This window comes from Ursus arctos, unplaced genomic scaffold (genome assembly GCF_023065955.2).
Source record: "Ursus arctos isolate Adak ecotype North America unplaced genomic scaffold, UrsArc2.0 scaffold_2, whole genome shotgun sequence".
Lineage (NCBI taxonomy): Eukaryota > Metazoa > Chordata > Mammalia > Carnivora > Ursidae > Ursus > Ursus arctos.
Window position 1 is genome coordinate 65809265 of NW_026622874.1, and position 12837 is coordinate 65822101.

At 51.2% G+C, this 12837-nt stretch overlaps 1 pseudogene; it reads left to right on the top strand.

The window, feature by feature from the left end:
* The first annotated feature begins 10620 nt into the window (after positions 1-10620).
* On the top strand, positions 10621-11870 carry LOC113245171 (histo-blood group ABO system transferase 2-like; annotated as a pseudogene).
* Positions 11871-12837: the final 967 nt, after the last annotated feature.

The window sequence follows — 12837 nt, forward strand, 5'->3', positions numbered from 1 at the left end:
TTCTGACTCCCGTCCTCGCCGCTCATATGACTTCCCCCATGTGACACAGTGGCTGTTCCATGGGAATTCCCTAGGGCAACATTGGACTAGCAGGTGTCTTCAGGGTGTGCCCTCTCGCCATTTGATGTGGCTCAGGGGCCACGAGCAATTCTGAACCCAAACGCAAGGTTTTGGCTAATTTGCCTTGTGCTGTCTTACTTGCACAAAAATAGCAGTGCCTGGATCAGGCCTTTCCTGCAACAGCTGAGCCGGCTTAGTGAGGACCTTGCCCAGGACACCAGCCCCATGACACTGAGGGCATTCCTAGTCCCCAGTTGAGTCACGCAGTGCAGCAGGTGATTATGCATCAGGATGGAGGATGCAAAGTATAGTTTCACTGAGAACATGACAAAAACACTTAAGTGACAGAATAGTATGTAATTAAACATACATATATACTATGTAAGTGAAGGGAAAAGTCAACAACGGGGTCAAAAAGAGGAATGGGAGTTCCAACAAGCAGGCTGGAGTAGTCGGGGCTCAGGGGTGTCTCGCGGAGGAAGTGACCAGGAGACTTGTCACTGGTTACCACAGTGCAGCATCAGGGTATGCGCTCTGGCTGACCCGCGACCGCAGGGGTGTTGGGGACATTCTAGCTCCAGGCAATCTACAGACTGCAAATCGGCCTGAGCTTAGCCTCTGTGGTCTGTGTTCTTTGTGCCTGGGTGTGGCTCTTTCTCTGTTGTTTGTTTTGTTTTCCTCTGAACTGCACTATTTTGTATGCGTTCAGTACTGTCAATTGACACAAATTCTTTCTGAAAATGAGTGGAATATCAGTCATACTTGTTTCCTAAGTAGATCTAAATATATTCAATAATAATAATAGCCTTTTCCCGGGCCCCCTGGGCCTTCATCTGCTTGTCCTAAGACCAACTCCCAGAATTTAAAAAACATATTATACTTTTAACATTTTCAAAGAATTAGTTTGGTTTTTTAAAAACACTCAACAATGTCACACTTCTCATAATCCATAAAATAATCTGTAAACATTGAATGAGCAAGGTTTAACAGGATGAAGGAAGAATTGGCTTTGGGGTGGGGTTTGCGCTAATGTTTACTCACTGTTGCCCCCGCGTGGCCACTCTTCAGATAGCAGTTGGCAGAATGTGTTACAATTTAGCAGATTCAAGAGAGAATAAGATAGAATGAGGTTGGTCCCTGGATTCCCTAGCTCCTAAAAACCATCGTATAATTTATAAGCCATATTCTAAATCAGAGTATATCTTAGCTAGACATTAGGGTTATGTCAGGGTCAAGTTGCATACATTAATTATGTACAGCTTTTTGTATGTCAATCATACCTTTATAAAGTGTATTTTTAGAAGATAAAATGGGAGAGAATACAGTCACTCAAAGCACTGAGCACCTTACCTGTCTCAGTAAATATGTAAATAAGCATAATTATTGTTTAGCCTTAGCAGAGGACCGAGAGCTGGTCCTACGGGTACTTGGCAGGTGGCCTCTGTAGCCAGCTGCCCATCTCCCTCTGCTGCACCCACACCCAGCTCAGCACGTCCTCTGCTATGCTCAAGGGCAGCCCACACAGAGGGACCAGGTCCAGCTGTGGCTCCCTCCTGTCAGGCATGGCTTGCTTCCGACAGGTAGAGAAGGTGGCCACTCGTGAACACGTGACATTTTCTTTTGGTTACTTGCTATCTGCCTCCCCTTTCTGTCACCGTGGTCCTTAACCTTCAGCTCCTGTGAGAACCTGGGTTTTCAGGGTTCTGGTGACATTTCAAATATGCAGATCTGTGTTGCCTTTGTTCCCTGTCCTTGGGTCTGGAGATAAAGGTGAGAAAAGTCATCATACTGTGAAAGCAACAAAAATACATACTAAGTGTGCTCAGCCCTCGGTAGCTCAGACTTGAAGGAAATGGCAAACTGCATACCTCATGTCATACACACCCAGCTTTAGGGACTCATATAAGCATGTACAATGAAATCGTACTGAAGGAAATCTCGTCACTGACCTTTTGCCTTGCAGCAGACAGTTTGGCGTGAAAGTCCCTAAGAAAACGTGTTTTTTAGAGTGTAAAGTATGTCTCGTGGGTAGGATCCGTTTCTTCTCAGTGAAGGTGAGATGAGCAGACAGTATAGCTCAGATTCCAGCTGTACTTCCTTCACTACCATCAGGGGTGTGTGTGGGGAACCCCAGAGGGCTGGCCAGCTCGGAGGGACTTACAGCCTTTGGTGTCTCACTGCAAGGATGGCGGGCTTCCCTGGTGGTCTGGGTCTGGCCAGGCCTGAGGTGAATGAGGCAGAGGGTGGGAGGTTGGTGACATAGTTTTGCCCAGAGCTGTCATGGCAGATGGTGGTACAGGGGGAACAGAGGGCCAGAGCAGACCTGGGTGATCCCAAGGTGCTGGCTGAAGTCTTGGGGCCAGGACAGCAGTTGCTTTTTTCTGGTGCCTGTTCAACTATTCAGTGACACCGCCCTCTCCGGCCCTGTCATTTCCAGTCTGGCCAATGCGTGGTCACAGTGACACACGTAGCCACACAAGGACATAACTGTGATTATCCTCCTGGAGCGTTCCCGGTCCCCCTGCCCCTGCTCGGCCGACCCTGCACACCCCCAGTCCTCCTGACCACCCCTGTAGTGACACAGCTGTGACCATCCTCCTGGAGCGTTCCCGGTCCCCCTGCCCCCTGCTCGGCCAGCCCTGCACACCCCCAGTCCTTCTGAGCATCCCCTGTAGTGACACAGCTGTGACCATCCTCCTGGAGCGTTCCTGGTCCCCCTGCCCCCTGCTCGGCCAACCCTGCACACCCCCAGTCCTTCTGAGCATCCCCTGTAGTGGCATTTTCACACCATGCTGTCGTTTGTTGTCTCTGGGTCTGTCCTTTCTGCTAGGAGCAGATCTCTCTCGCAGCTGCCTGGCTGGATGACAGGTGGATGAATGGTTTCGGGATCCTTTGTCCTGGAACAGCAGGCATCCTTCAAAACCCTGATGGGCAGGGTGAGTCTCTGTCACTCAGTGTGCCCCCAGCCTTGGTGGAACATGGTGCCCAGGACGAGGGATTTGAGAGTCCTCCCACATGAAGTTTGTTCTGTGAAGGTGGATTCCTTCTGCTATCATTATGTAACCACATAACGTGGCTGTTTCTGTGAGACAGAACGCGTGCTCCTGTATTGTATTCTCCTTGCATACTGTGGCTAGCAAAGAGTAAACTGTTCGCATTGTGGTTCAAAAGCAGCCGCAGACCACACATAACTAACGTGTGTGGCTGTGTTCCAGCCACGCTTTATCTACAGAATACAGGCGGAGGTCACGTTTGGCCCATGGGTGGTAGTTGCCCACACCCCAGATTTGCAACCTGATGGACGATGGGTGAGAGGGCTCTTGTTTTCAAATGGCAGAGTGGGCGTACACTGGGATCCATCCTGCCTGAGCCTGCCCCCTAAATTTGAAAGGAAAAAGGATGATAGCGAGATTGGCCAACAAGTAACACTTCAGGAATTGCCCCGTATTTATCTGTATGCCTGGAGCTTCCCACCAGATGTTCGTCTGTGTTGAATTACGCGTAGGTATTGTTTTGCTGAATATGTCCCCGTTACCTGGCGGGTATATCTTGCGGTTTATATACCTCGCAGATGGTCACCTTGTTCAGGCCGAGACCGTGAGCACATTAATGGTTCTCGTGAGTCAGTGGAGGACCTATTATGTGCGAGCCTCAGGACGAGTTTGGCTCAGCCTTTAGCAATGTTATTGAGCACCTGGCTTCCTGGGCCCTCTGGGGCACTGGCACTGGCCTGGCCTCGGCTGCTTCTGCAGTTGTGATGGAAAAGCATCTGGCCTGGGTGGTCCATCCCAAGCTTTGCTCTGCAGGCCGAGACCTGAGGTTCCTGCCACCTCATTGGCTGGGACCAGGTCACATGCCCATGGATGAGTCAATCTCTGGCACCAGGGAGTGGGACCGTGGAGACTGGCACAGGTTGTTAGGTCCTCTGTTGTAATGACTTTTCTAATTGCTGTGGTAGCAAAGTCTTCTGAGTTGCATTTGTTAATAAAACTGGTATTGATTTCTGGTAGGGAGTGGGTCCAAGGTGCTGGCTTAGTACCTAGCACCTCAGTCCCGGCACCTCGGTACTACTGTATTAATCTGAAGAGACAGGGGCTGAGAATGAGCAAAGTTGATGGAAACTGGTCTGGAATGCACAAAGTAATGGTGTGTGTGTGTGTGGGGGGGGTTATGGGGATTGAGGATAATAGCTCTGGCCAATCTGTATCTTCAATTTACCTAGGTTCAAGAAGCTGCGAGGAATCCGTGGTGGTTCACCGTCAATAATTTTGCAGATGAAGAATATGCCTTTTGCATGGAGTATGGCAAGACTTGCTCCAAGTATTTTCTAGTTTTGTACAGAAGTCGGGGAGAGCGGCACCCTCCATCTGCTGGGATAGGCGTGAGAGTCTGAGTGCTCTCAAGAAGGTATCTGGCTTTCGCAGGACTCACTGTGAGCCTGCACACAGGACTGACGAGGACACTTAAAGGTTTTGTTCTAAGGATGGAGTATTGGAAGAATGTGGTGCACCTCGTAATCCTGGGAAGAGGACAGATCTGGAGTCCGTTGTGGGGTTGCTTCGTGAGAGCGGTGGTGATCTACAGCGTCCAGCTAACGAGATGTCTGTCCTTTATTAAGTCGTGGGTGTGGTTTCTGTGACTTTGTCCTAACGGCTGGGCTTTCCAAGTAGTGGGATTTTTTACATCGCCGTAATAGTTGGGCCCCTGAGAGTGGGCAAGTCCCGTTCTGCTGCTGAGAAGTGTGTCTCTAGCGGTTGGAGTGTGTATTACAGGCCTATAGGTAAAGGGTGGGGTGGTTACAGTGGGCAGCAGGTTATTGTTATTAATGATTTTTACGGGTGGATTCCATATGATGAGATGTTAGATCTTATGAATAGGTATCCTCATTAAGTGCCCATAAGGAATGCTTTTTCTGAGTTAAATAGATTTTTTTAAAATAGTAGATATATTTTTATTACTTCTAATAGCCCTCCTTGTATTTGGTATTCCGATGAGCAGTGCATTACAATGTTGCCTGCATTTTATCTGTGTGTTGATGAGGATTTGAGTATGGAAAATTGTTGTCAATGCCCCCACAAATTATACACTGGCACATCCAAATAATAAAATTTTATTTTTCACAACAAAATAGGAAGTATCCTCCTGTGATTCTTAGTTTAAACCAGGGGTGGGAGCCCTCTTTTGGTACTGGCAATGAGTACCTTAGCCTTTCCTAGGAAACATTATTCCCAGATTCTACTGGGAACTTGGTCTTTGTTATTGTGGGAGAATCAGGAGTCAACAAATTATTTGTCTCCTGTTTCATTTTCCATGAATATTTCCACAATATTTGGTTTCATACCTCTACTATTGTGCAATCATCCCAAATTTGTTACTGGCTCACGCTTCTCTGCAAAAGATATGTTTGAGCCAAGAAAAAAGCAGCTTCTAGGTGACTGGGAGATTCTAGGATGAGAATGCTGTTGGTAGGGAGTTACTGTGACCCTAAATTCTGAACTAGCTTCTGATACACAGACTAAATAGATTTCAGTTTTAGAAGCTTTCAGATAGAAATTTTGTGTTCATGATGACAATTGAAGAAATGTGTAATCCCTAAAACTAACCCCTAAATTTAACCCTAAAACCTAACATGAGCTTAAACCCAAAACTGGAACCCCAAATCCCAAACCTGAAATTGAACTATAAGCCCGAACTCTGAACCCGAGCCCTGAGCTAGAACTTTGAGTCATGACCCCTGAACCCTAACTCCAGCTGGAGCCCAAACCCCAAATTTGACACTGAACTTTATCCCCTAAGCCCTAAGTCTTAAACCCTAAACCCAAAATCATAAGCCTAAAGCCCTAAACCCTAAGTCTTACCATTACCCTTAACCTAAACCCTCACTCTCACCCTGATCCAAAACCCAAACCCTGATCTAGAACCCTGATCCAAACTTGAAACTGAACCCAAACCCAAACCCTTAATCCCACTTTGTTTATGCATTCACCATTGATAGATATTTGTATAATTTCTACCTTTTGATTATTGTGAACATTGTTAGGGTTGGGGGTTAGGGTTAGGGTCTTGGGATGGGGTCAGGGCCAGGCTTGAGATCAAGTTCAGGTCAGAGTATGGGTCTGCATCAGGGCCAGTGTCATGTTCAGTGCCACTGTTTGGGTCAGTAACTGTTGTCATTCCATATTGTTTCCCATTAAGTGTTCTTTAGCTATTTTTGGAGACGTTGGGGGATATTGGGCTCCATTCAGCTTGAATTTTCAGAATTTAATGGACTCAGCTGGACCCAGGGAGGGAGCAGGTGCTTCCATTGAACGGTGAGCTCACCTGGTCCTGCACTGCCTCCACCGCCTGCAGAGGGCGCAGGACCCCAGCTCCCACCCGCAGCCGGACATGCGCAGACGCTGTGACGGAGCCTGGCCTCAGGACCCGCTGTGTTGGCTTCGGGAGGTCTTGGGTCCGCGCCCACGCTGACAGGACCCGCTGTGGAGGACATGGGGGCAGCGTCCACACTGACAGGAGCCGCAGTGGAGGACGTGGGGCAGCGTCCACACTGACAGGAGCCCTGGCCTCCTCAGGACCCGCCGGGGGAGGAGAAAGTGAGGAGAAGCCGCCTGAGCGGGGACTGCTGCTGAAGGGGTCTATGCTGACAGGACCCCGGGGAGGAAGGGCGCGCTGTGTAGACGGTGGGGTTTCCGTGGTTTGTGTGCGGTGACATGGGGTCCTGGGTTGCTGTGCGCGGGGCTGTCGGGTCTCCCCTCTCTGGGCTCGGATCCGCTGGGCTGGTCCGCGGGTCTGTGTTTACGCGCACACGGATCCGGTTCCGGGGGCTCCGCAGGCAGTCTGCACTGTCAGGGAGCTGCCGGCCGCCCGCGGTGCACGTGCTCCTCCCGCCTCCCCCGGGCTCGGACCCGCAGGGTCCTCCCCGCGTCCACACCGGTCCGGGCTGTCGGTTCGGCGTCTGGAGGTTCGGTAGCGACGGCGCGCGCTCTGCAGACAGACGGCTGTGGGGAGAGCAGATGCTTTCACGGCGTCGGTTCTGCCCCGAGCGCAGTGTCTTCCGGTCTCCGCGTGCCTGTCGTCGGTGTCTCCGGGTGTCCGAGGACAGGGCTGTCCGTCTGCCTCGACGTCTGTCGTCGGTGTCTCCGGGTGTCCGTCTGTCGTCGGTGTCTCCGGGTGTCCGAGGACAGGGCTGTCCGTCTGCCTCGACGTCTGTCGTCGGTGTCTCCGGGTGTCCGTCTGTCGTCGGTGTCTCCGGGTGTCCGAGGACAGGGCTGTCACCTCCTCGGTTAAATTTGCTCCTGGGTATTTTGTTCTTTTTGATGCAGTTGTAAATAACATTGTTCTCCGGTATTTCGCTTCTGATGGTTTGTCATGAGCACATAGAAATGCAACTGATGTTTGTATATTGATTTTGTTCTTGGCAAGTTTATTGAATTTATTAGTTCTGTTAACCTTAAACGAAAACTGCCAGTTATTTTGCCAGGAAAATGGGTTTACTTGGGAATAGCAGAGACTTGCAACCTGGGACAAGCAAGCTACCGCCACATCGCAGTCAAGGCAAGAAAAGGAGAGGAACATTATTTCATGGAGGAGGAGGAGGAAGAGGAGTTGGGAGGGTTGTTTTGAAGGAAAGTCCAGTGAGGAAAAGCAGGGGTTTGCAGTGATGGAGCATTCTCACCGGCTGAGCTGCAGGGGTGGTGATTTCTGGGAGGAGGTGAAACCTGTGTCTTCCCGTTTGGGGCCTGTAACTGACGAGTCTCTTCCATGGAGGGTTCTACTGTGGGGTCTGTAATTGACAGTTGTTACTGTAGTTGACACTGAGTGGTCGGCTCCCCCGTCCAGCTTCCCCTTCTGGTGATCTCAGCCCACTTGACTGAGGTTTCCATTCATTTTCACAGTTCTAACCATTTTTTGGTGGAGCGTTGTGGAAAATTGGAATTCCCAATCCCATGGCTTCTACCGCCCCTGAGACACAGGGCTACCTATTTAATCCTCCCACTAGTCTCTTGCTAACATGTGGCCTCCTAAAAGGGAGAATGGCCTCTCCACGGTGGGTGAACTGGATCTGGGAGGACTTGGCCTCCATCACAAAGTTTGATATCATCTCTGTTTCTCTTGAGTGGTGCTGACATGGTTATTTGGAAAAGTGGTTTACTCCGTAGAGATTTCAAGCGTGCAGTAAAGTCACAGCAGCACAAATACTCTTTATCTCGACACTCAGATCCCCCAGCTGTCGTTTCTTTATCACATCTTTACCACGTGGGATGCTTCACTGTGTTTTACCCCAAACGGGGACACTCTCCCTTTGAACACTACATAACCCCAAATGAGGAAATCATCCTGGTTTCCACATTATAACCCAGACCACGGGCCCACTTCAACAGTCGCCACCTGCCCCACTGTCTGAAATGTCCTTTTCCATTCTGATCCAGTTTTCTTTTTCTGGAACTGCTCCCAAGACTTTCCCTTATTTGGGTAACCTTAATGGATGTAAAGAGCAAGGTGATTCCAATCTAGGTGGACTTTTCTGAATGGCTTATCACTGGGCCTGTTTTCAGTGTCCATCCACGTGGTGACATGTATCAGTCCTTCATTCACTTTTTCACTGTGACTAAACATAAATAATGTTTACCACTTAAAACATTTCAGGTACACAATTCTGTGGCCTTAGCCACAGTTCACACGGTTGTACATCATTCTCCAGAACTTTTTCTTTCTCCCCAAGGGATACTCCCTATGCGTGAAACACAAACTCCCCATTCCCCTGCAGCCACGTTCAACTTCTGTCTCTAGATACCTCATACAGGTGGAATCACATGGTGTCTGTCCTTCTGTGAAAGCCAGCATCCTGTCCTTGTTCCTGATTTCAGAGTAGAGCTGTCAATCTTCAGACTTGAGCATGGTGTTTGCTATAGATTTATTGAAAAAGATTACCCCTTATTCCTGCTTTCAGGAGTGTTTATGTCAGCAACAGACATTGGATTTTGGTTAGAACCTTTTCTGCATCAGTTAATATGACCACATGTTTTTTTTTTAATAATTTTTATTTTGTTATATTAGTCGCCATACAGTACATCCCCAGTTTTTGATGCAATGTTCCATGATTCATTATTTACATATAACACCCAGTGCACCATGCAATATGTGCCCTCCTTAATACCCATCACCGGCCTATCCCAATCCCCCACCCCCCTGACCACATGTTTTTATTTAAAAATTTATTGTGGAGTATAACATTGCTTGTTTTCAGTATATTGAATAACCTTTGAGATGTTTGTGAAGAGACACTGCTGATGATGCACAATATATTTAAGAGCTTTTGGTTTTGCAATTTTTCTGATGAGGTTTCTTATATCTATTTTGAGACAGGTGCAGGAATGTATTTGCTGGTTTTGTGATGATTTCATTGGGGTTGGTATTAGTGGTTAGCATTGGTGTTAGGGGTTGCTAGGGTTATGGTTGGGTTAGGGTTAGGGTTAGGGGTCTCCCTGTCCTCTTCCGCACAGAGCCCATTCTCCTCCAGTAACCAGAGTGATATTTTCGGAACATAACCTTTGGGCCTCTCTGTGGTCTGCTCCCCTCCTGCCCATCCTCTCCAGCCTCACCTCTCCCACCATGGCCTGCCTCTCTGTGGGCCACCAAAAGGTTGTGATTGTCCCACATGTGCCTCAGGCCTGAGTCCAAGCCTTTGCATTCACTGTGCCCTCTGCCAGGAGCACTTTTCTCTCCCCATGCTTCATGTCTGGCTTGTTTCCCCATTGACTGGGCCCCGAATTGCCCCGTGATGACCTGACTCATGTCTGCTGGTTGAATGTGCTTGTCCCCTATTTAAATGTAGTGCCTGCCTTCCCGATGTGAGCAATTTGCTAACCTGCCAGTGATGGGGCAGGCATACGGAAGTAGCCTTAGTGTCTGCACAAAAAATCAGTCTCAGAGGGGCTCACCAAACTTGCCTGATGATGGGGGAGCTGCTGTTCCCATGGTGGGGAGCAGGTAGTCCCCTCAAAGGGGGACCAGTCATGTGAGGCAGTTGGACAAGACTCCCAACTTCTTGTCTGGGGAGATGTAGACCTGGACTTGGAAGCTTACACCCTTGGATTCAAGCCTGGGGCCTAAACAAGCTCCTTCTTCTTCCAGAGGTCCTCTTTCCCCTTCCCTGCCCATGGGCTGGACCTGATTCCTGACCTGGGGGAGTTTGAGGGTGACCCCTCCTAGGAATACCAGTGGTTTACTGAGGACCTTGTCAGCAGGATGCCCAGTAGCCTTCAAGGGAGGACCCTACAGGAGGTGGAGACAGCTCTGTGGGGGCCGGTGACATCCCACTCAAAACGAAATGGGGCAGGTGGCCGGCCCTGCTGGTTCTACCCAGGCTGTAGGGCATAGAAACAAGGGCTGTGCCCCAAGGTGCTCCACTCCTGGCAGGTGGGGACAGGACCTGGGGGTTTGCCCGGGAGCTCAGCACAGGGGGAGTGTTCCTGGCTCCAGCATGCTGGAGTCCATGTGGGGCTGCATGGGCTTCCAACCTCTTAAGCCTTAGGCACCCCTTTGTAAGATGGGGTGCTGATGGCCCCCATCTCTGGGAGCAGAAGGTAGGGAGGCCTCATGGGCAGACTCACTCAGGAGAGGCCAGGAGAGTGGCTGTTGCTTAAAGCAGCCCAGGGCCTGCCGCCTTGAAGAAGGTACACAGGTCTATGGCCCTCAGCTTCGGGGTCCTGCTGCCAGCCTCTGGCAGTGACCCTCCTCTCACCTTGTCCCCTGTCCCTGTAGCTATGTGGTCTTCCTGGAGCTGGTCCTGCAGACGGCGAAGAAGCACTTCATGGTGGGACACAGGGTCACCTACTAGGTCTTCACTGACCATCTGGCTGCCGTGTCCCGTGTGCCCTTCTGGGAGGGCTGCAGGGTGGTGGTCCTCGAGGTCCGCGGCGCCTCATGGCGGACACAGGGTCACCTACTATGTCTTCACTGACTAGTCAGCTGCCGGGCCCGTGTGCCCCTCTGTGAAGGCCGGAGGGTGGTGCTCCTCATGGTGGACACAGGGTCACCTAGTACGTCTTCACCAACCACCAGCTGCCCGGCCTGTGTGCCTCTCCGGGAAGGCTGGAGGGTGTTGGTCCTCGAGGTCCGTGGTGCCCTGCGCTGGCAGGATGTGTCCATGCAGCACATGGCGATGATCAGCCGCTTCTGTGAGCAGTGCTTCCTCCATGAGGTGGACGACCTGGTGTGCGCGGATGTGGACATGAAGTTCCACGACCACGTGGGTGTGGAGATCCTGTCCCCCCCTTTGTCACTTTGTACCCCAGTTTCTACTGGGTGGCCAATGAGAACTTCAACTACGCGCGCCGGCCGCAGTCCCAGGCCCACATCCCCAGGCACCAGGGCAACTTTTACTATATGGGGGCCTTTTTGGGGGGGTCAGTGGTGGAGGTTCACTGACTGACATTGGCCTGTCACAAGGCAATGAGGGGCGACCTGGCCAATGGGATGGAGGCCATGTGGCCGGACGAGAGCCACCTGAACCACAAGCCCATCAATGTGCTGGCCCCAGAGGACCCGTGGGACCCGCAGCTGCTGCTGGGATGTCCCCCAGAGGACTTGTGGGACCCGCAGCTGCTGGGATGTCCCCCAGAGGACCTGCGGGACTCGCAGCTGCTGGGCTGTCTCCTGGAGGCCATGTGGGACCCGCAGCTGCTGGGCTGTCCCCTGGAGGCCATGTGGGACCCACAGCTGCTGGGCTGCCCTCCCCCCACCCAGGTCATGAAGAAGCTGAGATTCGGGCAGTGCCCAAGAATCACCAGGACATCCAGAACGCATGAGGGGCTCGCCCCATCTCCATCAGGGTGACCTCTCTGAGCGGAGCCATAAGAGCAGATTCCTTCTTCTGTCCCCTCAACTGTGGAGTCCAGCACTGCCCGCTCAGGCATGTCCAGGGCCCCTAGCCGCCCCCATGCACAGGAGGCCTCCTGGGGCACAAGTTCCTTTCTTTGTGGTCAGTGCATTTCTATAATTTCTGGGTCATTTGCAGCTGTGAATGACTCCAGTTTTATGTCGAATGTTTTTCTGTGTCAATGCTGAGCAACCATCTTTAAAAAGAACAATTGAGGGAAAAGGTTTTCTCCCTGGTTCTAGTAAACAGACACTGCCTGGTGGGCTGGGAATGGCCCTGCAGCAGCCTTGGAGCCAGAACGGGCCCTGGCTGGGTCTTCCTCCCAGTCCCTGCACCTCGCGGGAGCCATGGGCCTTCAGGGTCAGAGGTGCGCCGAGCCACCTTTCAGACCCCCCAGTCCCCTGACCACCAGAGGCTGTGACTGCTAGCACGGCCTCCAGGAGCATGGAGCCCTCTGGGTTATTTCCGGTTCCTGCCTTGGTTTTAAATGGCTATTTCTGTGCTGGTGTTTGTGAGATGTGGGCACTGGCTCTGTCTGGATGCACATCCTGTTGGGATCCCTCAGTGCCCACTGGAGGGTTTGCACTTGTGGACTCTCTCTGGAGCATCTGCCTGCACTTCATCTTAGCAAGCATTCACTGAGTGCCTACTGTGAGCTCGGTCACCAACAAGGGGCAGAGCATGAGAGCAAGAACTAAGATACAGGGTCCCTGCTCCAGGGCCCTCCTGGGACTCGCGATGGCCCCGTCCTCCTGACTCACTACTTTCCTCTTGTGGTGTAATAGACATACGACTGATACTGTTAAGCACGTTTCAGGGTACAATTCAGTGGCAATACGTACATTCACTGCTCTGCACCTGCCACCTCCATCCATCGCCACAACGTCATTGTCATC